A 25,361-nucleotide genomic window follows, 5' to 3' on the forward strand; every position below is an offset into this window, starting at 1 on the left:
AATGCTAGGGGTAGCGGAAGTGACATCACATGCTCCTTGACCTCCACTTTCACTCTCACACACATACTTACACATACACGCACATTCGCACTTACATACTCTCGTTCACATAAATAAACTCTTACCCACAAGCACGCACACAACATACATTTAAAACATTTTTCACTTACCTCAGCTGCCATAGAAGGCCATATTCCAGCTAATACTACTCCATTTTTATTACACTAATAGTGAATAATATGTTATTGTTCACTATTAGTGTAATAAAAAGTTGACAGAAAACAAGAGTGGAGTCCCAACTGAAGTCCATAAGGACGAGCTGCCACTATGTCCCTGGCACTGAATGTATCACCTCTGATGCCAGGGGTCGCAAAGGCAGTGCCAGGGCCCTAAATGACGTCCAAGGCAACATCCCGCTATATTTCTAAAGGCATTACTTGCAGATATGAATTCTCCAATTGAGAAAATGTAACTCCCTAGCGTGCCTTAGTTCTTATAAGTCCCAATTCACAAACAACATTCTACGATCCGATTTCCTCTTCAATCGCCATTCATCAAACCAAAGAGACACGCAGGTTGAAGAGCAGATGATAAAATCCAGGTAAAAGTTTCCAAAGCATCACATTGTTGACACCGCATGTGCCAGGCGGAAAGACAGCATCGGACTGTAAACATCTGGAGGCAGCTTCATTTACTGGGTATTTATTCTTAAAATCCCATTATCAAATGACCCAACATCAGTTGTTTGTTGCCTATGTGCTGTTCAGCATGGGAATGTGGAGGCGATAAGAAGCGTGTCTTTCTGCTGTCAAAGTGAAAGATTATCTCCGGCTCTCCGGAACCCGTTCCAAAATGGCAGCTTCAAACGGAAAAGCATTTTTTAAAAACATGAATTTGGCTGTGGATTTATAGATAATACAGCTGTTTGGCCCATGCAGTACTTGTCTCTTGGAACATAAATAAGTCCCGTTAGGAAGCAATCGGATTCGTAAAAGAATTGTCGTAACAAAGCATAATCTCCAAAAGTGAGCTTTACACCTGTGATATTAGCTGATCTCTATTTTTTTATCATCTGTATTTTTTTATAAATGGATCTATATTTTTTTATGGGGTTTCTGAGGAATTAGCTGTGCCACAGGTGTTGGGCTAATTTAGGGACTGGAGGGAAACTTAATCAAGTGTGCGGGCCCAAATATTCCTAGCTTTCTTGGAACCTCAAACAGTCTGATAGTGGAGCCATTCATTATAGTATGCGTAAATAGTAAAATTAATCATTACTCTGAACCAGCTACCCAGCGGTGATTTTGCAATTACAAAAATGCCTACTGTACTTTACCTGACTCATTCTTCCAACTCTAATCCTAATTCTTAGGCCTTCCTTACAAGGATGCTGAAATTTGTTGGGGGATTACAGTAGGGCCAGAATTTCAAATAGAGTCCGGTATTTCCGCAGAATCAAGACAGTATGAATTTTCTCACAGGAAGGGGGAATAACTGCATGGATTCAGTAATATTCTGGTGTTTTCTTGGCATTTCCCCCAATTGCAAATAGAAATCTGCGGGCATTTTCTCAGAGATATGTCTGGCCAGGAGCCGGGGTTACTTTGGAGCGAGGTCGATGGGTCAGGGCCAGCTCCAGCCTCTTCCTGGAGAGTGATGTTTTCAGCTTCTTTGGGCTGCAGGGCTTGTTTGGGAGTAAGGTGGTGCTTGTGTCTGCAGCCTCTGGCCCAGCAAATTAAATTGGGATGACAGTAGGTGTATGAGAATAGATATGAGATTACTGAAAAGCTTTTGTTGAGAGAGAATATAGTTTGAAATCTAGAAAGCAGAACAGCAAAACTGCTTTAGATATCAATTTCTATTTATATTCAATTAATTATCTACTGAATCTCTCCTCAAATTACTAAGGACACCTTTAAGAGTCGGTCAGGAAATGAACCCCCATACCCCACTGGCATTAGAGTTAACATGGGAATCAAATCAGTATGTCTAGAAGGGGGAATATAATCTGGTAATTATGTGGGGAAACTGTGGGGAAACTTGTATGAAGCAGCATTTCTTCACAGATTCTTGCAACTCGTTCACCAGCGTTTCAGCCGGATACTTTGCCTGAAGTGCCCCAGTGAAACATGTTGGTTCTGCAGTAACTCCAGTGACTGACATAATCAGTATTCAAGAGGCTCCAAACGTCTTAAATTTAAAAAAGTATCTGATTTTGAATATTAAATCTGAACTCCACACTCTTACAAGATTCCCCAGCTAAGTTGATTAAGTAGGAAAAATTCACTTTGCTGCTCAAAATACTAGCAAGGGGATACTAGTGATGTATCCAAATACAGATCCTACTGAAATTGGTATGCCTTGCTCAAAATGATTGTTGAGCATGGGTCCCACGTTTGGGCAACCAAACTGAGGTGCTGTGGTGGGCAAAAAATGATAGATTTAACCCAGATCTTTGTGACTGGGGGAGAATGTTTGTATTGCTCAGCATTCCGCCCATCATCTTATAGCAATATTAAGGTCATGTTTAATGAAAATGCCATATGCCATGGACAAAAACAAAGATTCTCCTATATGGCTTATGACTAATCCCTAGCACACCTTTCATTGGTCTGAGGCTCTTGCCTCATCTTCTAAAATAATCACGACCTCGAGACCAAATTGACACTGTTGGAAATGACCATCTTTTGTGTTGGATTCTCCCAGATTTTAAACTTCTTTTGCTGAACCCATTTTTGTTGGCAATAGCAGTCTGGCCACTTTACTCTTGCTAACCAGTGGTAAGGTGCTCATGCTCTCCCTTTTAAAAATGGTAACATTGAAATATTCCTAATTGTCATATTTAATTAACTTACAAGTCCCTAGTGTATTGTAGTACATGTAAATATGGCGTATAAATTAAAAGCTGCTAGTAGGCTGCAGCACTGATTTTGCCCCACGTTAAAGTAGCACTTTAGAGCGTACGTCCATGCCTGCCATTTTAGTATGGGTGGGCAGTTTTCAAACTGCTATTTCGACCTGGCAAAAAAACCTTTTGCCCGGTATAGACCTTCCTTTTTAATCCCTATAATTACCCTTAATAAAGGCCCTAAATGTCCCTACAGCACGATGCATGGTGTTTAAAAATTAGGACGAGTATAATTTATGTTTTACATGTCCTGGCAGTGCAAAACCTATAAAGTCCTTTTTTCACCGTGGCTCTCTAATAGGTTAAGATTGGTTTACACTATTACCTTTAATAAGTGCTAAATACAGTTTGGCAGTAGGTAGAAAATAGTTCAAGGACTCATTTTAATTGTAATTTAAAATCCAATTAATGGGCCAATTGTATTTTATTTTACTGTTTTGTAAATTACACTTTTAGAAATTTGTCATCTCCTTGTATAAAACTAAAAGGCTTTCTCACCAGAGTCCAGCTGTCAATTTTGACCCTGACGGCTCCCCTGTGGTAGGATGTGTATTGCTCTCGGACAGTGAACAAAGGGACCTTTGAGTGAGGAGGGGCACTCCCCTCTTGACAGAATGGCCTGGGGGGGCTGTGCCCAACTTCTTCCTGAGCTTCAAAGGATGCCTACTTTGTACCTGGCAGATGAAGCTCATGCCTAGGCGTGCCTTCCCTTTGTATCTATAGTCAGGCTGGCACGAAACCCAATGGGGGTAGAGGAACGTATCAGACCTAGTGTAGGGGGTGAACAAAGGCTTGCTCCCAACCTACAGGCTGGCACTGGGCTTACAAGTAGACCCCACATACCTCTCCTCAGAATGGTCCTGGACCTGTGGTGTCTGGCGAACCTGAAGGAAGAATGGGCCTGCTTGCCTTGAACCCAGGATCCCCAGCATGACTCCAAGGGTTAGCAGGCTGACCTCTTGTTTGAGTTACAGGGACAAAACAAGCTTCCAAAGGCCTCTTGAACTGACATTTCCAGGCTGACCATTTTCAACTGGACCTGCCCTTGAATCTGCTGCTGACCTCTGTTGGAGTGACTCCTAGCCTCAAAGTGATGCTGCCTGGTTTCAATTACCAGGAGCAACTACCTGGTATTTTTTAAGGGGACAGCCGATGGATGCTCCAAGGAGGGAGGGGGCAGGACCAACCCAGGAAGACAGGCAGGAGAGGGAACCAGGGCTGAAACAGAGGGAGGAACAGAGGCAGGGAGACAGCATGGTTTCCATAAGAGAATCATGGGGATATTCAGACAAGGAGGCAACACTACAGGTGGTGAGCAATTCCAACTTAAAACTGATTATCAATCTCTCAAGCCATGTACTTTCCACAGGGGAAAACAGATCCCCTATCCAAAGGCCTCTCCTCAGTACCTACCATGATCCCCAGTACTTTTAACATTAAAATTGAACTACATTGGTTTTCCAGAAAGGTGAGACTGAGACATTATTTCAACAATGTTCTTTTCACACCTATTGTTCATGCACATGGCTGAGAGCACACTCAACTTTTACACCCCCTCACACCTTATGTCCCACAAAGTTCTCACCTTCGAGCAGGTAGTACTCCTGGATGTGATGAACCTTCTTTCACACAGAGATGGACTAAGAGGATTACAATAGGCTTGAATCATTAAAAATATAGTGATTAAATCAGCTGACAAGGGTTGTCCCATTCTGGTACAGAACGATGAAGGTTACAGACCTGAACTTTGACTCAACTTGCCGAGGTTGGTAACTATAAGAAACTGAATGGGGACACCACCAAGGACGTTTCCAGTTTGATCAAAAGGGTCACTGACAAAGCCCTATGAAAGGCTTTCTCAGTGAGCTGAATATGGCTTCCTTAATAAGAAACAACCATGCATGCCCACCATCCATACCCTCCCTAATATTCACAAGAATATGGAGAAACAACAGGCCCGCCCAATTGTATTAGGATGCAGGTCCATTCTCGAACCCCTTTGCAAGTACAAAAACCTGTTCTTAAAACCTTGGGTCCAGTATACTAGGTTGTAACTCAGACATAGTGTGGAAGCCATTCAATCGATGGATGACTATATGTTCACACCATCTGAGAAAATATTGATCATAATGGATATTGCTTCCCTGTACACCAATATCTCCTAGGAGCCGGCAATGGAAGTGATCAGAGAAGGACTAGGGCTTAGTAATGTTCCAGTGAGGTCCTCTTGGAATCCAAACAGAAATCAGTCCATTCCAGAGAGTAGATGATTTGCATGACAACCTTTTACATTCGGAGCAACAACATTAAGAAGAACAAAAATTGGGACCTGGTTTCAGATGTAGTCTACACTAGGGAACCACCTATGTATGCCTTCAAAACAGGCAAAAGTGTCAAAGACCACATAGTCAGACCCGATCTACTCATGCAATGGAATTTACCACAGATTATGGGGCATTTCAAATGTGGCAAATGCAAAGCATGTGCACTGAGAACTGAAACTAAACGTTTCACTTACAATGATCATAATTACACACTGAATGGTCGTAGTAACTGCAACAGCACCAATGTAATCTATGTAATGAAATATCCATGTGACTACGCTTATGTTGGACAAATATGACAGAGAGTGAAGGCATGCATTCTGCAAGACTGTAATACAATACACTACAAGGTGCAGGGAGTATCAATTGTTGAGCATTTCACCACTTTTGAACATCTAGCTGAGAGTTTTAGATGGTTTGTGATACAAAAAGTAACTGCCAACCCCAGGGATGGCAATTTCGCCATCACATTGAACCTGAGGGACAGCAAATGGATACACATGTTAGATACAGTGTTGGAGGGTTTGAATGAGCTTCAGGAAATAGCAAGGCAAGTTGCCACACTGAATAATGGGGAACTATGCCCTTTGTCAAAAATGGTTTTCACTCTGCTTGCCCTTGCCATGATGGACCCTTATAAATTGTGTTTTCCCAGCAATGAATGATCACCACTAATGTCACCTCTTAATTGAGTGGTTACCACATATTGTGTTTGGGACTGGGTCCCTGGTGTATTGATCCAGCAATGATAACACATTAATGCATTCAATTACGATTGAAGTTATTTCTCTATCGTACTTGCATTTGATCTGCTACCATTTGGTACATTTGTACCGCATCAATAATCAATTGATTACATTCTTGAAGACATTCTAATACTGGATTTGATTGGTTAACATTTAGAAGATTGTTATCCTCCTAATCATGTATGACCGCTGCAATTTTGAGTCCTGATATGAGGTTCTTTCTATTTGATCTTGTAATTGACTCGTATATGTACTGGCCAGTATTGTGAAGGCTGTAACTGCCCAATATGGACAACAAGACAATCTCTTTATGTATTTGCCACTATCGTATTTAATTTACTGTATGTGCATTTGATTGTAAGAAGTTATCCAGGGGGTATTCCTATCCTTATGACCCGTCCCATAAGTGGGTTTAATGTGCTCTCCCTCGTTAAAACTTTCACCAAGATTAATCTATTACCGTACAAATACTGAGAGGCACGCGAGAGACTAGTACTAGTCTACACCGCTGAAGGAAGATCCGCCATTTTGGTAGTATCCCTTGCACAAGCGGCGTCCAATAGCGTGTACGCTCACGTTATGTAGCGCTTCTATTTATCGCCTCCCTCGGGGCTGCTCGCTGTCCGTGAGGCAGAGCAGAGAAGGAGATGCTTACCATCAAAGCGATAAGAACAGAGCGATGCTGCTCTGTGAAACTTTGGCCCATATTTATACTTTTTTAGCGACTCGCATTCCATTTTATATTCGTAAATACTGAACACTTGCCACATTACACGAGCACTTCTTTTGCACTTTTTTTCACCAAATAAAGCAACTGCTACCATGCTTTGAATTAGGTGTATAACTATACGAATTTTCAATACATACAATATTTAGCAAAGTTTGGCTCTGGTGTTGTATTTCTTTTTATTTCTTTTTTTCTCCACAGAGATCATTATGCATCAATGAATGTCTTGCTTGCGTTTTTCGAACAAATCTGTTTTTCTAATTTAAACTGCTGTCAAAACCGTTTTGTTGTTTATACTAAACTGTACCCAGCTCCTCCGTTCTTGTGGGTTACCCCATTGTTTTGTAAAGGTCCTGGTTCCTTGACTGGTGTTAGATTGTACTCCTGTCCACACTGTGAAAGCTGTCAATGTCGAGGCTTTCCTGGGCACAAACTTCGGACTTTGCACTTTCGGAGCTTTCCTGCCTTCGTCGAAGACTGCACTGGGAACCAGCTCCTCAGCAACCCACTGGCATCTTCCCCTGTTCCAGGTCCAGCTTGCCCTGCTGACAACTCATCGTCTACCACTTTTCTCCATAAAAGTTTCTAAGTCTGAAGGTAAACCTTTCACTGAGAAGAACCTTGTCTTTGTATCCGATCGATTGGCCTTAACTTTTTAGTTTGACCCTGTCTACAGTCACCAGATAACCACTTTGTGATTTTTAGTTTAATTTTAAATTTAAACGTTAACAATTCATATCTCTGATTCTACTTATTGTATTGCTGTCATGTTGATGTCATTCTAATGATTACAATTTACTCTATTGTTCTAAATTGATATGTGAGGTTTCACATTATCACTATTTGAGTACTGATAAATACTATAGACATTGCCTCTAAGTTAAATCTGACTGTTTTGTGCCAAGCTGTCAGAGGGTTAAGCACAGGTTTATTTAGTGACATTTGTGAGTCACCATGACAAGGATTATGTTTATTATTCACAGTAGGTTCTCACCCACCTCAATTAATACTCTGATTTCTTGCAGACACTATTATAATTAACAACTTAGAGTTTACAAATCTCATTCCATTGTGACTAAAATATATTACACGGGTCAAAAATAGTCTACATTACTTCAAGGTGATTTTCATGTGCCTTCATACAGAGTGCATAAATAAAGCTCAAGAAGCTCAAAATCTTACATCTGGTAATATCTTAAGTTCCAGTTTCAGAAAGTATGTTGGACCACTCCTGAAAGATCTTGGGCCTCATATTCCAAAAGAGAGATTCAGCTAAACAATTGCCTCTTTGTTGGCCAAACCATTTAATCAAAGACTGGACCAACTCAGAGTTTGCAGCATAGATATATAGAAAGGGGGCACTACTCTCTCTCAAGTACACGCACACCTTTCCATTCCTCAGGAATTACTAACATTGCTTCTGGGCAGGTTCCCAGTTTTTTTTTTTTAATTAATGAATACCTTCCTCAAATTTAAAACCAAGAGTCTTTTTTATCATTCATGTCTACGTGTCAACATTCTCTGAATGTATTATGATAATATAGTGATTACACTTCCCTGCAGGATGTGTACATTTCTTCTTTTTCCCACAGACCCTGCATCACGAGCAACTGGCAACTCTCCTAGCTGGACACACAGCTCTTTTGGGTCTAAGTGCACCACATTTGCTAATTTTCTTTCCATCCTCTTAGATAATAACCATGTTCCCTTCCTCCAGTTCTCACTCAGACCAGAAGGAACACCCAAGCTATTCACATGTACAGCAGGATGAGCACTAGATTCACCCAAACTACACAGGCTTATACACACAAATTACCCATTTCCAATGGAAAACTGCTCCTTGCTCAAACTCTCAGGACAAATTACAATTGTTCTTTTGTTTGCCACTCATGGAAAATATGACACTTCTGCTATGCCACTCTTTACCATTCTCCGATGGGTAATGGCCTAAACCACTTGCGCACAGCCACATGTGCTGTAAGGCCACAAGCTGAACAACGCTTGCCTCAGCCACGTATATTTCGGAACTACGCATTTGCGTGGTTAAGGCAGGATGCATATGCGTGGTCAGGTAGTGGTCTATCTGTGTGAATGGGTGGGCAAGCAGGATGGAGCAGACACAAGGATTGGGAGAGGTAAGTGGGGGTGGGGTTGTTTTTAGTGGTGGGGGAGTTTGTTTATTTTAGTGGTGCGTTTAGGGCTCAGGGCCGGGGCAGATTTGAGGGGAGGGGGCCCAGGGGAGTCAGGGTAGTTTGGTGGATTTAGGCCTCAGGGCGGGGGAGGGGGGTCAGGAAGGTTTGGGGAGGGGAGGTATTAAGGGGTGCATGGTGGATTTTAGGGTTCAGGGCTAGGGAGGATGGGCAGGCAAGCTGGAAGGAGCAGGAAGAAAGATAGGGAGAGGTAAGTGGGGCTGGGGTTGTTTTTAGGGGAGGGGAGGTTTTTTATTTTAGGGGTGTGTGGGGGGTTAAGGTTCAGGGCTGGGGGTTGAGGTAGATTTAAGGGCAGGGGGACCAGGGGGTTGGGGTATTTTGGTGGATTTAGGCCTCAGGGATGGGGAGGGGGTCAGGGTAGTTTGGGGAAGGGAGGGTTTTTTAGGGGTGCATGGGTGGTGTTAGAGGTCAGGGCGGGGAGTCAGGGTAGATTTTGGAATTTAGGCCTCAAGACGGTGGTGGCTGTTTTTTTTTTTAGGTTTAGGGCGGCAGGGTGAGGTAGTTTTAAGGGTGGGGAGGGGTAGTTTTAAGGTCGGGCAGGGTGTATTGCAGGGCAGGGGTGTCTGTTCTTAGGGCACAGGGCGGGGGGAATTTACCATGCATATTACTTTACCACATATGCTTTTACAATAAAATTAATTGTAAAGGCAAGCATGGTAAAGGCATGCGTGGTAAAGATGCGGTTGTGGTTCTGACCATGTTGTGCAGTCATGCGTTATTTAGGCATGCGTGGTTGTGTCATACAGCCTTATCCAATTGGATTGCATTGAACAAAATATCAACTACTTTAATCGGTTTGCACACTTTGGACTCCCCATTTTACCTAACTGACCAACTTTAATCAATGTGTCATTGTACTTAATTATCCTGTCATAATGATTTTTGTAAGCATTCTGAGACTTCTCAACACTGTTTATCAAATTCAAGAGACCTACTAGTCATTTGAGCATTCAAACAGATGTAACTTTTGCATGCAGTATTGTCAAGTAATGGATTGAGACATGGATTCATTACAAATTACTTCTTTTCTCACGTCTCTTTAGAGGTGTAGATCCCTCACACATCTCAGTAGAGTAGGAAAAGAGGGGGGAAATTGGGAACAGGAAGAGATACATAGGAGAACCTGCTGTTGCTGTATGGCGTTGGTGTTAGATCTGGCAACTTTTGGTGTGGTTTCCCCTGACAGTTTGGTTTCTGACCTCCTATTTTGACTCTGTGCTGAACTTAATTTTTTCTGGCTTTAGAACTCTGTGCACTTTACTGCTTCTATCCAATGCTTAAGCGCATGTGCTCTGTGTCTAAAACATGGTAACAATGGCTTCTCTATGATTGGCATAGTTGATTTACTAGTACGTCTCTAGTAAAGTGCACTATGTGTGCCCTGGGTCTGTAGGTCAAATACTACTAGTGGGCCTGCAGCACTGGTTGTGCCACCCACTAGGGTAGCTTTTCAAACATGTCTCAGGCCTGCTATTGCAGAGTCTGTGTGTGTAGTTAAACTGCCATTTTGACCTGGCAAGTGTACCTACTTGCCAGGCCCAAATCTTCCTTTTTATTACATCTATGTCACCCCTAAGGTAGGCCTTGGTTAGCTCAAGTGCAAGTTACAGTGTATTTAAAAAGTTGGATATGCAATTTTAAGTTTAACATGTCCAGGTAGTGAAAAACCTCCACAAGGGCTATCTGTCTCATGGGCTAACATTGGGGTTACCTTGGAACATCTTCTAGGTGTAATTTCCAATTGTGAAAAGATAGAAAGTTTGATTTTGGTGTCTCAGGACTCGCAATATGAAAATACATCTTTTGGTAAAGTTGTTTTTTGAATTGCAGGCTGGAAAATGCCACATTTAGAAAGATGGCAGATCTTTAGCAGATTTTCCTCGAGGAATATGTACAACTGGGTCCAGATCTCATTTGGATGGTAATTCTAGCCAGATCATTGACTTTTCTACTTCCCTCAAGATTTTCTAATGTAAATCCTGGCTTGAATTGCACAGTAAATCCCACCCAACTCTATGCACCAAACACAAACCTGGCACACGTTGTTACTAAAACTGGCCTCATACATAGAATAAAAGGACGATGTTCCTAAGGAGCAATGTAGAGCATTAATATGTGAATTCTGTGAGCGCTCTCTCCATCAGACAATCAGAAGTGATTCATCAAAAAACCTCAAGTATTGTTCTATTGACTGGTTAACTCTTTCAGTCTGCCTACGTCTAGGGATGATAGCTGGTGGATTTGGAATGGGCTATACCCAGTCTCTTCATCAGTTCTGATCAAATGTGTGCATTGAATTGTCTTTATACTATTAGCTCATCCATGCAGTCAAACTACATGGAAATACATGACCTAAGAAATGATGTGCTACCTACACTCCTGTAGGTATCTTTTTCAAAGCCCAGTGACCAATTTAGAAAAGTAGATGATGAATACTAACAGAGTGGTTAATCCCTGTGAGTTGATAATGTAGTGTGCATAGTCAGGTGCACTGGTTTATTAATGTATTGTATTACATTACTGTGTTATGATATATATTGGTTGTATATTTTCTACTATTTTAAATTCCAATTAGTACTGTATTACCCACATGATGGGTTCTTGCAACTCTTGCTGGTTACCTGTGTAGGAGGCTGGCCTGGCTTATAGTGGGTACCTTGTGGTACTTACACCTTGTGCCTGGTACAGTTATCCCTTATTAGTAGATTAGAGTTGTTCTAGTGGCTTAGGCTGATAGAGGTAGCTATAGCAGAGCAGCTTAGGCTGAACTAGGAGACATGCAAAGCTCCTACTATACCACTTATGTCACTTAGCACTATATCATAAGAAAACACATTACTCAGAGTTACTAAAAATAAAGGTTCTTTATTTTAGTGACAATATGCCAAAGGTATCTCAGAGGATATACTCCCTTAGGAGGTAAGTAATATACACAAAATACACAAACAAACCAAATCAGGTAAGTAAACAGTTAGAAAAGTAGTGCAAATACTGTAGAACACAATAGAATGCAATAGGGAAGAATAGGCCTAGGGGCAACACAAACCATATACTCCAAAAGAGGAATGCGAAACACAAATGGACCCCAGGCCTAGTGTAGTGTGTAGAGGGTCAGTGGGAGTGTAAGACAACACTACGGGTGTCCAAGATACACCACCCCAAGACCCTGAAAAGTAGGAGTAAAGTTACCCTACTACCCCAGAAAGACAGTAAAGCCGAGATAGGGGATTCTGCAAGAACAACAAATGACTGCAAAGCACTGAAGACGGATTCCTGGACCTGAGGACCTGTAAAGGAAGGGGACCAAGTTCAAGAGTCACGCAAGTGTGCAGGGGGGGCAGGAGCCCACTAAACCCCGGATGAAGGTGTAAAAGGGCTGCCTCTGGGTGGAAGAAGCCGAAAATTCTGCAACAACGGAAGGTGCCAGAAGATTTGGTCAGAAGATGTCCCACGGCATGCTGGAGGATGCAGAGTTGTGTCCACGCATGCAGAAAGACCGCAAACAAGCCTTGCTAACTGCAAGAGTCGCGGTTGAAGGTTTTGGGTGGTTCCAGGGCCCAGGAAGGATCAGGAGGTCGCCCCTTGGAGGAGGAGACAGAGGGGCGCTCAGCAACACGGAGAGCCCACGCTGAAGCAGGCAGCACCTGCAGAAGCACTTGAACAGGCGTTCAGAAAATCTGAGCATGACGGTCGACTCAGCACAACAAAAAAGGGTCCCACGAAGTCGGAGTCCAACTCAGCGAGTTGGGCAATGCAGGACAGAGTGCTGGGGACCTGGGCTAGGCTGTGCACGAAGGAAGTCCTGCAAAAGTCCACAGAAGCCCGAGCAGCTACAGTTCACGCAGTACACAGGATTACTGTCTGGACTTACCTCCACCAAATTTGGAAAGAAGGGCCACTGGACTGTCGGGGACACTTTGACCCAGCTCCTGTGTTCCAGAGACCACGCTCGTCAGGATGAGAGGGGACCCAGAGGACCGGTGATGCAGAAGTTTGGTGCCTGCATTGGTAGGGGGAAGATTACGTTGACCCACAGGAGATTTCTTCTTGATTTCCAGTGCAGGGTGAAGGCAGACAGCCCTCAGAGCATGCACCACCAGGAAACAGTCGAGAAAGCCGGCAGGATGAGGCGCTACAATGTTGCTGGTAGTCTTCTTGCTACTTTGTTGCGGTTTTGCAGGCGTCCTGAAGCAGTCATCAGTTGATCCTTGGCAGAAGTCAAAGAGGGAAGTGCAGAGGAACTCTGGTGAGCTCTTGCATTCGTTATCTGGTGAGACACCCACAGGAGAGACCCTAAATAGCCCTCAGAGGAGGATTGGCTACAGAGAAAGATAAGCACCTATCAGGAGGGGTCTCTGATGTCACCTGCTGTCACTGGCCACTCAGAGCTGTCCATTGTGCTCTCACACCTCTGCATCCAAGATGGCAGAGGTCTGGGACACACTGGAGGAGCTCCGGGCACCTCTCCTGGGAGTTGCTGGTCAGGGGAGTGGTCACCCCCCTTTCCTTTGTCCAGTTTCACGACAAAGCAGGGCTGGGGGGATCCTTGAACTGGTGTAGACTGGCTTATGCAAGGAGGGCACCATCTGTGCCCTTCAAATAATTTCCAGAGGCCAGGAGAGGCTACTCCTCCCAGGCCCTTTACACCTATTTCCAAAGGGAGAGGGTGTAACACCCTCTCTCGAAGGAAATCCTTTGATCTGCCTTCCTGGGACCAGGCTGCCCAGGCCCCAGGGGGGCAGAAACCTGTCTGAGGGTTGGCAGCAGCGGTAGCTGCAGCGAAAACCCCGGAAAGTTAGTTTGGCAGTACCCGGGCTCTATGCTGGAGACCCGGGGATGCATGGAATTGTCCCCCCAATACCAGAATGGTCCATGATCCTAGACATGTTACATGGCCATGTTGATGCTACATATAGGTATTGACCTATGTGTAGTGCACATGTGTAATGGTGTTCCCGCACTCACAAAGTCCGGGGAAAATGCCCTGAACAATGTGGGGGCACCTTGGCTAATGCCAGGGTGCCCTCACACTAAGTAACTTTGCACCTAACCTTCACTAAGTGAGGGTTAGACATATAGGTGACTTATAAGTTAATTAAGTGCAGTGTAAAATGGCTGTGAAATAACGTGGAGGTTATTTCACTCAGGCTGCAGTGGCAGTCCTGTGTAAGAATTGCCTGAGCTCCCTATGGGTGGCAAAAGAAATGCTGCAGCCCATAGGGATCTCCTGGAACCCCAATACCCTGGGTACCTAGATACCATATACTAGGGAATTATAAGGGTGTTCCAGTGTGCCAATCAGAATTGGTAAAATTAGTCACTAGCCTGCAGTGACAATTTTAAAAGCAGAGAGAGCATAAACACTGAGGTTCTGGTTAGCAGAGCCTCAGTGATACAGTTAGGCACCACACAGGGAACACCTGCAGGGCATACTTTATGAGCACTGGGGTCCTGTCTAGCAGGATCCCAGTGACACATAGGCAAAAACAAACATACATACAGTAAAAATGGGGGTAACATGCCAGTCAAGAAGGTACTTTCCTACAACCTGTATCTTCCTTGTTGTGCTGTGTCTAGATTTGCGCTACACCACACCCCTTGGGTCTATCCCAAAACTCAAAGAGGTTTAGGCACGCCAACTTTCAATTACAAATCTGCTCCTGATGCTCTTGTTACTATGGGCCATAGCATTCTTGCATTTAGAATGTTTAATGGTCTCTGCAACTGCATCCGCTGACTAAAAAACTCTGATGCTTTATGCAGCCCAAGAGTTTATGAACATGTGTGTTACATTTTGTCCCATCTTTTCACCTTATTCTGCAACTACACAGCATAGATACATTTTGAAGTTACTTTGAAATAGCAGTGGAACAAAGCCAGGATTGCAGTTATCTTCCTTGTTTTCTAATTTAACATTGTAAGCACTTGCTACTACAAGAAGTGGCAATACAAACATCAATAGTACATGACAGGGAATACTTATCAGAGAGATGCACGCAATATACAGTCCCCGAGATTTTAAAATAAAGTGGGAGGCTATTTTCTTTACAATTCTCAAGCAAGTGAGAACTCCTTCAAAGACTAACATTCAGTCTTGCCTTCCTCGGTCCTGGTCATCTATCTATCTTGGAGGAGGTATGCAGTAGTTTCTAAAGGTGAACTCAGATGATGACGACCCCTATATATATATCACAGTTAGGTTATAGTGGTTTCCTTCTGTAAGTTTTACCGCAGTGTGACCCATTTCCTGTCTGCATCACATAGATGGTTGTGCTGCTTCTAACAATGATGGCAGCCATAAGCTTCCCCAAACTTCTCTCCAGCTCTGCCAGTACACTGCCCAAAGCCTTTCTATTGCACCTCCAACTGATCAAAGAAAATCACCGCCCCCTAGGACACCTTCCCTACTCTATACTTTGAAGTGCTCAGCTATGAGTGGAAGGCCTCTTCTTAACAAAGGGAACAAGTGTCATTATTACTATTCACAGTGAGACACGTTTTTATGGGATGCAGGTCCTTGCTGGGGCTCATTGTGCTAAATGGTCTTGAAGTTGTCCATTGAACCAGAGTACTTCAGGATACTGAGGAGTAAAGTAGGGCAATCACATACAAGCCACAGGGAGCTTGGGTAATAGAAAGAGGTTAGCTTTATGCTCGCACTAGATAAGTCTAGTGACGTAATATGAGAACTTATAAAGCAGATGTAAATTGTTGAGATGTCAAAGTCAAGTGTATCCACTGATATGATTAGCACATTTTTTTTACACATTATGAGAATGACGTTTGACACTTTTTCCTATAAAAAAAGAGAAAAGCCAAAACATGTGTTTTAAAACGCAGTCAAATAAAGCCTCGGTGCAAAATGTGTGCTTTCATGCTCATGATACTTTCTTAAATGTAATTATGACATATTTGGGCACATTCACTTCTGAATTTCTGAAGTGCTAAGGCTGGCTTTTTAATTACAAGAATGAATTATCTTTTCTGTTAAGCACACGCCTGGAGTATTTTGCACCAACACCCATTCTTAAATAACATTTTGTTTAGATTTACGTGGCAACAATATCTCCTGCTTACATCTTACACAGCATCGCTAAACTCTCTCGGATGTTGGGGATTCTTGTGGAAGGTATGTACCAAATAGACCCCTGTGTCTCTGAGATACATAAACTCTCCTCATTGGGATTCCTAACAAAAGCCTACTAGGCTTAGTAGAACATGTGTATAGGCTACAGGCAGCTGTCAGAAATTTAGACTCCCTTGGGGTCTTGATGCGTCCTCTTTGTAGTGACTCATTTTAATATCCAGTGACAACACAGTTTGGCGTTGGGGATTTTCTTGTACCTGTGCATGGGTGTTTCAAAATGAAGACGAGCAGAAACACTTTACAATAAGAAAACAGGAATCAACACGTACAACATGTTCAGAAGGTGCAGATTGATACAACACAGATGCCCAACCTTTAAAGAGAAATACGTTCTCTGAGAATACTTGCTTGAAATCCCTGAATAAAGTTGTGAGATAATTGGATTAACATATCTAACCTATAAAATAATTAGATATTACAATTTAAATACAAAAACTGTTTCCTATGTGTAGAAACGTGTGCACTCAGCTGAGAGATAATTGGCAGGCTTCATCTGCCCAAAGGAGTGGCCGTACATCGCAGCAGTTAGAAAAAATATCACCTGAGAAAATTATAGTGTCCTAAATACAGTTTACAAAAATATCGCCCCATGGGCTTTAGATTTACTATTTTTAGCTGCTCTCGGGTAAGACATCCAGGTGGCCACAGACAAATGTCCTGAGTCCACTAATAAAAAAAAAAGATACACTCCATATGGAATAATGTCCCATGTATGTTAATATCCTGTAAAAACACAATGAAATAAATCCATCAGATTTGAGGTTGCTGAACAACACCTAAAACTGGCAAACATTCTGCACAGTATTAGCATTGGCCCAAAAGAGCCACCCTGCACATCCCACCATTTTAAAATGGTGCTGTATATATGTGCTTGTTCGCCAAATGTGTCACACAATGCAGATATATAATTGTGTCCAGTCATCATTTGCATATTTCCTGACATAGTGCCTGATTTACATATTTGTGGGTTGGTTACTCCTTCACAACGGCGACAGATGTCCCGACTGCCAAAATCTAAATTCAGTAGGTTATAATGGGATTTAGCTTTTGGCATATGGGATTTCCCTCCTGTCTTTCACACTATAGACTATCCATAGGCCTGGATTCCAGGTGGGCTGTTTAATTCTGATCCACAACCAAACATATACTTACAAAGTGCAAGTGCTAGATTTAAGGTTATTGCTGTACTGCACAGTTTTCAGTTGGTGAGTTTTATAGATGAAACCTGTCAATATTTACAGGGTCAAAACAACGTGTGTATGTATGGTTATGTGTATGTGTGGAAATATTTGTAGAGCTCAAACCTTGTTCAAGAGAATTGGAGTTTTGATCAGAGGATATGGCCCCTGGGACGATTCAATCATTGGAGGAAGGTCAAGAGTATATTATCGCTTTAGGGTCTATTCTTCTTGAAGAGGCATGTCTTCACATTTTTTTCTGAAGTGTAGAAAAGTCAGTGCTGAAAACATTGCAAATAGAGATGCTGTTCCAGATCATGGGAGTCTGAGGGAAGAAGGCTTGCCTTCTGTGTTTTTCCCTTCTTGTAATGTTTTGTCTAGAATTTGGAGCTGTCCATGCTCCTGTTATTGTGTTGTTCCACAGACATGAGTAGTTTGTTTGCAACATAAACTGGGTTTTGTTGTTGAGGGCTTGACAAGAATTGCAGCTGATCTTCAAAATGATCCAGATAGAAGGAGGGTTCCAATGTAGGTCTTTTAATGCGGGGTGAAAATTCCTTTGAACTCTTTTTGATCTGTGCCACTGCATATAGAATACATTTCAGAGGTGGTATCAAGAAGACGGCTGAGCAGGGTGTTTCTCCTCCCTAATGGGAGAGAACTAAGGATTGAATGGTTGTTCTGAAATCATCTTCAAGGAGAAACAAATTCTGATATGTGTAAAATTTTGTCAATAAAGCCTCACATTGAACATGCAGTTCTTAATTGTCACAGGAATTAGAGGTCCCTAATTGCACCCAGTGAATACTGCACCCCTTACTTTCAGTATTTATTTGGTGCAGTAAACATCTCATCCCCATCCAGATCACTTTAAATTGGGGTTGTGGTGCTAAAACCTGTCATTGGCCTCTGAGTGCATTGTATGGCCAAGCCTGTATTTGTTGCCATCCTATAATTACATTATTGATATAAATCTAGATTGGCACATATAAGTATAAGTATAAGACTTGATTTTGTAACTATGATATTGCCACACAAAGTTATAAAATACTAAGCACAAAACAAGCTCATATTGGGCATGTAATGCTTTATTCCATTGGATGCCTACTCATTGGCTTTGCCATGGCTTGTTCTTTGTTTTGACACAGATATACATCTTCATCTGTGTTTCTTGCCTCACATTTCTCTAAACAATAGTTAGACCAACACATTGCTGATTTTCACCTTTTCCCCAGGGAGAGAATGATATGCAGGTTGGGATGCATGTTTTTCCTATGTATGCATTTTCATATCTGCAGCTTGAGAATTCCTTACTATTCTCACATTTGATCACATGCCACACACTGTAGGAAGTTGGCTCTGTATATACTATCTCAAAGTGAGAGATAGTGTGCACAGAGTCCAAGGATTCCCCTTAGATGGTGATAGGGGCAAAATTAGATAATACTAATGTTCTATTTTGTGGTAGTGTGGTCGAACAGTAGGCTTATCAGAGGGTAGTGTTAAGCATCTGTTGTACACACACAGGCAATAAATGAGAACACACACTCAAAGACATAACTCCAGGCCAATAGGTTTTTATATACAAAAATATACTTTCTTAATTTATTTTTTAGAACCACAAGATTCAAATTTGAGGTAAGTACATAAATTGTAAGGTACTTCACACAGGTAAGTATAGAACTTTGATTTAAAACAGTAGTACACACAGTTTTGGTTAAAATGGCAATAAGCTATTTCAAAAGTGGACACAGTGCAAAAATCAACAGTTCCTGGGGGAGGTAAGTATTGGTTAGTTTCTCAGGTAAGTGAAGCACTTACAAGTTCAGTCTCCTGGGCATAGGCAGCCCAATGTTGGGGGTTCAAGGCAACCCCAAAGTCACCCACCAGCAACTGAGGGCCGGTCAGGTGCAGAGGTCAAAGGAGGGCCCAAAACACATAGGCACCTACGGAGAACAGGGGTGCTCTGCTTCCAGTCTGCTAGCAGGTAAGTACCTGCGTCCTCGAGAGCAGACCAGGGGGATTCTGTAGAGCACTCGGGGGGGACACACAAGCACACAAAACACACCTTCAGCGGCACAGGGGCGGCCGGGTGCAGTGTGCAAAGTAGGCGTCGGCTCTTGTATTGAAAACAGTGGAGGGGCCTGGGGGTCACTCTGGTGATGCAGGCAGGACACAGGGGGGCTTCTTGGGCCAGCAATCGACTGGGCTAGGATAAGGGCCGCCTGCTGGTCACTCCTGCACTGGTAGATGGTTCCTCCCGTCCTGGGGGCTGCGGGTGCAGTGCTTGGTCCAGGAGTCGGGTTCTTTTGTTACCAGGCAGTCACAGTAAGGGGAAGCCTCTGGATCTTCTCTGCAGGCGTCGCTGTGGGGGTGCAGTGAGGTCGACTAAGGGTGTCCACGTCATTGGAGTCACCTGGGAGTCCTCTCTGCAGTGTTGGTTTTCCTGAACTCGAGACAGGGACGTCAGGTGCAGAGTGTGAAGGCTCACGCTTCTGGCGGGAAGTTGGAGTATCTTTAAATTCGCTTGTTTTGTTGCTGTTTCTGGACAGAGCCGCTGTCCTCGGGAGGTTCTTGGTCCTTTAGGTTTAGGTCAGTCCTCTGAGTCCTCAGAGGTTGCTGGTCCCGCTAGATGCGTCACTGTGCAGGTTCTTTGAATCTGAAGACAGGCCGGTAGGGCTGAGGCCAAGTCAGTTGTCCTCTCCGTCGTCTCTGCAGGGATTTCAGGTCAGCAGTCCTTCTTCTTTCTTCAGGTTGCAGGAGTGTGTTTAGGTCTGGGGGGGCAGTAGCCAATGGCTGCTGTCCTTCAGGGTGGCTACACCCTCCTTGTGCCTCCTCCCTGAGGGGAGGGGGGCACATCCCTATTCCTATTGGGGGACTCCTCCAAAAACAAGATGGAGGATTTCTTAAGGCAGGGATCACCTCAGCTCAGGACAGATTGGGGGCTGTCCTGACTTGTGGGTGACTCCTCCTTGTTTTTCTCATTACCTCCTCTGGATTTGCCGCAAAAAGTGGGGGCTATGTCCGGAGGGGCGGGCATCTCCACTAGCTGGGATGCCCTGGGGCGCTGTAATAACAGGCATGAGCCTTTGAGGCTCACTGCCAGGTGTTACAGTTCCTGCAGGGGGAGGTGTGAATCACATCCACCCATTGCAGGCTTTGTTCCTGGCCACAGACTGAGAAAGGCATCCACCCCATGTGGCCAGAAACCCGTCTGGTTGTGGCAGGCAGGCAGGAACTGGTTAGCCTAACACTGGTGTTTGGACTGGTATACAGGGGGCATCTCCAAGATGCTCTGTGTGTGCATTTTTCAATAAATTCCACACTGGCATCAGTGTGGATTTATTGTGCTGAGAAGTTTGATACCAAACTTCCCAGATTTTAGTGTAGCCATTATGGAACTGTGGAGTTTGTGTTTGACAAACTCCCAGACCATATACTCTTTATGGCTACCCTGCAAGTACAGTGTCTAAGGTTTGCTTAGACACTGTAGAGGTATAGTGCTCCTGCAACTATGCCCTCACCTGGGGTATAGTGCACCCTGCCTTAGGGCTGTAAGGCCTGCTAGAGGGGTGACTTACCTATACCACAGGCAGTGGGATGTGGGCATGGCACCTTGAGGGGACTGCCATGCCGACTTAGTCTTTTTCTCCCCACCAGCACCCACAAGCTGTAAGGCAGTGTGCATGTGCTGAGTGAGGGGTCCCTAGGGTGGCATAATACATGTTGCAGTCCTTAGAGACCTTCCCTGGACACAGGGCCCTTGGTACCAAGGGTACCAGTTACAAGGGACTTATCTGTGTGCCAGGGCTGTGCCAATTGTCGGAACAAAGATACAGTTTAGGGAAAGAACACTGGTGCTGGGTCCTGCTTAGCAGGATCCCAGCACACTTTCAATCATAACTAGCATCAACAAAAGGCAAAAAGTTAGGGGGTAACCATGCCAAGGGAGGCATTTCCCTACACAAATTTATCCAGATCATACAATGCACTGATTTAGGGGCATGTTTACCATACTTTCACACAGTGTAAGGCAGCAAGCCACCATGCTGTGCTGCGTGAAAGAGAAATTGGAAGGAATGCACCATATTTAACATCAAACAGGTCATTCCGGTTGTTTTCTTGAGCCGCCCAGTGGTCAAAGAGCACGGGATCGGAGGGGCACAACGTTTCCATACTTTTATGATTTATGAAACACTGTTCCCCAACATTTTTAAAAAAGACAACTGTCCCAGGACAGTTAATTCCAACAGTTTAAATGCCTCAGCTGAAGTGTCAATCTAAGGCTCTCCTGTGCAGTGAAACCAAAGGTAGGCAGATAGCTAAATAAGCCTTTCTGCCAGGGCGCCTGTGTACCTGAAAGAAATGCAAATTTGCACTATGAGTTAATCTGCATATGTAAAGGATGCTTGGTAGAGGGTACTGGCTTTAATTGACTTAATCACTTGAAACTTTGTGATGACAAAGCTTTATTATTTTCGAATGGCAGTGCAAAGAGTTAACAACTGGGCTGTGAGTTGAGTGCTTTTAATTGTAATTGTATTTATATTATGCTTACTGCACTTGGAGGTGTTGAAAGGACAGTAATGTGAAAACATTTATTACATACACTCTGGGAATTAGTAAAATCTATATTTTGGAAGCACTATTTTATCTTAAACATTTTTTCAAATTTTGTAGCAGTCTACCTTAAACTGTGTGCAATTCAAGTTTAAAATAATGAATTACATATTCATAGTGCTTTCTGTCACAGGCTGTGACCTCGTAGCACGAGAAATACATATCGGTTTTCTCCACTGCACCAACCCAGACTTAATACTGTGACTCTTTGGTTACACACAGACCTCTGCATTGCATTAATTAATAGAAGCTTCATAATGTACTATTTAGTGCATTTCCCAATAAGTAACAACTTCTTTAAATTTATTTTTCATTTAGGCTGCATGTTAAATTATACATAGGTGAAAGTCAGTGAAAGACCAAAAAACGTACAGAATAATTTACAGAGTAATTTGCATTACTCCGGATTTATCAAGTCATACATGTCCAAGCAATTTGGCCTTGCGTGGCTTGATCAATCGGACTTTAGTGTTGCGTCGACCTTGCACCCCTTTGTGTGGTGCAAGGGGGGGGTGCAACATTATTATGATAAATATGTAAAAGTTAAACTGCCACCAGGGGCTAGATCACTGTAATCTTGCAGTTGTGCAAAAGCAGGGAAATTCTTAGTTAAGTACTTTTACTGCTTGTGTAATACAGAATGAACCAAACAGGTGTAGCTACATTCGTTTCATATAAATATTTTTTGTATTTTACTAATTTATTTAGCCAAATCCTTTTTATTTCACTAAAACAAGATGTATAATATACCTACATAAAGGGGCTTTCAGACAGCGCTGTTCATCCATTGGCCTTTTAATGCACCATTCACATTTTTCTACCATACACTACAGCATACAGCTTGGGGCAAAAGTCAGTGAGTGAGTGAAGACATGCTGTCCTTTCACAGAGCACATCCAACGCAAAGTAGTTCCTTTCATTCCAAGGAGACTACTACAGCAATATGCGTTTTAAGGTTTAGATTGATGAGGACAGCTTTCCCAACACAATTATTCTGTGAAAACCATGACAAAAAAGCACTGACAAAACCAAAAGTCTGGCAACTAATTCCAGAACTACTGGTTTTGTCAATGCTTGTTATAACAGGGCACAGAAAGGCAACACGGGCTGTACAATTATGTTCAGCAGTTGTAAAGTATTTTCCACACTTTTTGTATCTTGAAAACAGCAAATATGGTACAAAATCATGGTGTAAATTGATTTTCTCATTTTTTGCTGCACCAGCAGTGCAGAATTTCTGAGATTCGACTCGCCTTAAATTACAAAGTATATTCTTAATCTATCATAATTTGGTGAAGAGCCTAGAAAATGGAACCAGGTGCCAAAAGAAACTCTCTCTCTCCCTCTCTATCCTTCCCTCTCTCTTTCTCAGTCAGTCAAAACATATGTGTGTTTGGACAATAGTCTTTAAATCGTATTCTAAAACCAGATGCACACATTAATTCAATATAAACAATTAAAAATGAACGTGGATAGAAACCAAAAAAATCTGGTACATTCAAATATAAAACCTACATATTCTAAAACATCACTGTTTCTTAAAAAGGGGCACTCCTCACTAACTGATTAATTTATCATCATTTGACTGTATTAGACTATCAACAGAATTTAAAAATCACTGTAAGGCGCACCTCACATCAAACAATCTCATTTCAGCCGACAATTTAATAGCTTGCCCCCTATCCCTAATGCCATATTTTAAGAAGATAAAAAAAAATCTCTTTCTCAAGCAGCATTCATGTCTTTCCCTCTTCCCACCCCGTAAACGCTTCTGTCCCAGGGGTACTGCAATTTCCAATGTGATGTTGACGTTGCGTTCGCCCTGAGCATGTTTGACACAGTGAAATGTCACATTTTCTAAAGGAAAACAGTTCTGTTGCAGCTAGACTGAGGTAGAAAGCAGGAACGAAAAGAGCTCGCGGGTGAGATGAAGAAATAAGGGAAAGGTAGGGCAGTGGTTCCCAACCTGTGGTTTGGGGCATCTGGGGGGTCTGTGAAGCCTCCTCAGGGGGTCCACGACTGGTTAGAAAATTAAATATTATCAACAGACTAGGTCACCAGCTTTCAGTAATGACTCACTTGGGGGGTCCCCGGATTCCAGTAATAATAAAGTTGGGGTCCACAGAAGTCAAAAGGTTGGGAACTACTGATGTAGGGTGCTTCAAGAAATGGCCCTGAAGACGAATCAAGACTAGGCAGTCTTGGTGTGATTTTCGACAACCACTGCCTTCTACAGATCTGGCAGTAGGCTCCTAACACAATTGATGGGCACTACTGTTTTTTAACAATCAAAAACTACCAGTAATCCTTGAGAATTCTGATCGATGGTGTTTTGGATTGTTCAATAACGCGTATTTGCCAAGACAGTACTTAAATCGCCTCGAATACCAGAACATATTCTCTCAGCTGTTCCAGGCTGAAAACTTATTTCTCGCAGTCTAAGTCGAATTGGGCTTTTCAAAGTGGGCCCTGGCTCCCAGTCGGGTCTCGCTGAGTTGGACCAAAGCATCTCTGGGAACAGCTGGAACTAAAGGAGGCATTCGCTGTTTATCCAAAGTTCGTGTGTGCAGATAAACGCGTCCAGTGAGACGTACACAGGCACATTCCTGCAAATTCCTGCAACGGAACAGACCACATACAACAGCGTAACGGAGACGACAACATGGAGACGACAACATGCCCTTTTCCTATAGGTTCTGATATGCACTTAATCGTGCAAGCACCGTTCACTGATCAACAGATCAAACGAGATAAAACACAGTGCAAAGTAAGGAAAGCACATCCACTTAGGCACACCCACCCTGCACTTTCTCCTATGTGTCCAGGTATTCTGCGCTTGGTACTAGCAAAATATCAATTTAAAAAAAATAAAAACGCACACATCTGATAGAAACCATCGTTCAAAATGCATGTTGCCCAGTACAGAAGAGATAGCTGGCACCTAGCAGTTTAGACATTACTATGAAAAGCGTTTTCAAGTCTACCTATGCTGCGCCATACATATTTCCAATAGCGCTGCCTGATAATATATTTGATCCTAAGTAAAATCAAAATAGCTCGCTTACTTTGTTTGCAGGTCTTCTCCACAGCTGGAGACGTTAAACTGAACCAGTGCATGCAGAATTGCTTTGAGGAAAGCTCTCCCCCTTTAACTCTTTACAACCCACGTTGGCAACAGTGTCTACCCATAACTCTCTGGAATTTCAGATGAAGAGGTCATTTCCTGATTCTCCTTCTGAAAGTGACATGCCGTTTGTCTGCGCTGCGAGCTCCGCCACGCGCACACAGTGGAGTTTCCCATCAGAGAAGCCAGTGTGTTGTAGTCCTGTAGGGAGGCCAGCTTCTTCAGCTAAAGACACCCAGACCGTGTGCTGGATGGTTCTCGGAGTAATGTGTTTTTAAGTGGAAACATAGGAGCCTCGATGAGTTTATGTTTCTAACATTGCTTTATCAGTGTGTCATTGTAACCACCCACTCAGCTATTCTGCGTGACTGCACGAA

At 43.1% G+C, this 25,361-nt stretch overlaps 1 protein-coding gene across 1 annotated transcript in view; it reads right to left on the reverse strand.

The window, feature by feature from the left end:
* C1QTNF7 (C1q and TNF related 7) overlaps positions 1-25,069 on the reverse strand; it is a 148,066-nt gene extending 122,997 nt beyond the window's left edge. Inside the window, exon 1 of the mRNA XM_069202630.1 lies at positions 24,926-25,069. The gene's annotated coding sequence lies outside the window, so the exon portion shown is untranslated. The remainder of the gene's footprint in view (positions 1-24,925) is intronic.
* Positions 25,070-25,361: the final 292 nt, after the last annotated feature.

Source organism: Pleurodeles waltl, chromosome 1_2, assembly GCF_031143425.1.
Source record: "Pleurodeles waltl isolate 20211129_DDA chromosome 1_2, aPleWal1.hap1.20221129, whole genome shotgun sequence".
NCBI lineage: Eukaryota > Metazoa > Chordata > Amphibia > Caudata > Salamandridae > Pleurodeles > Pleurodeles waltl.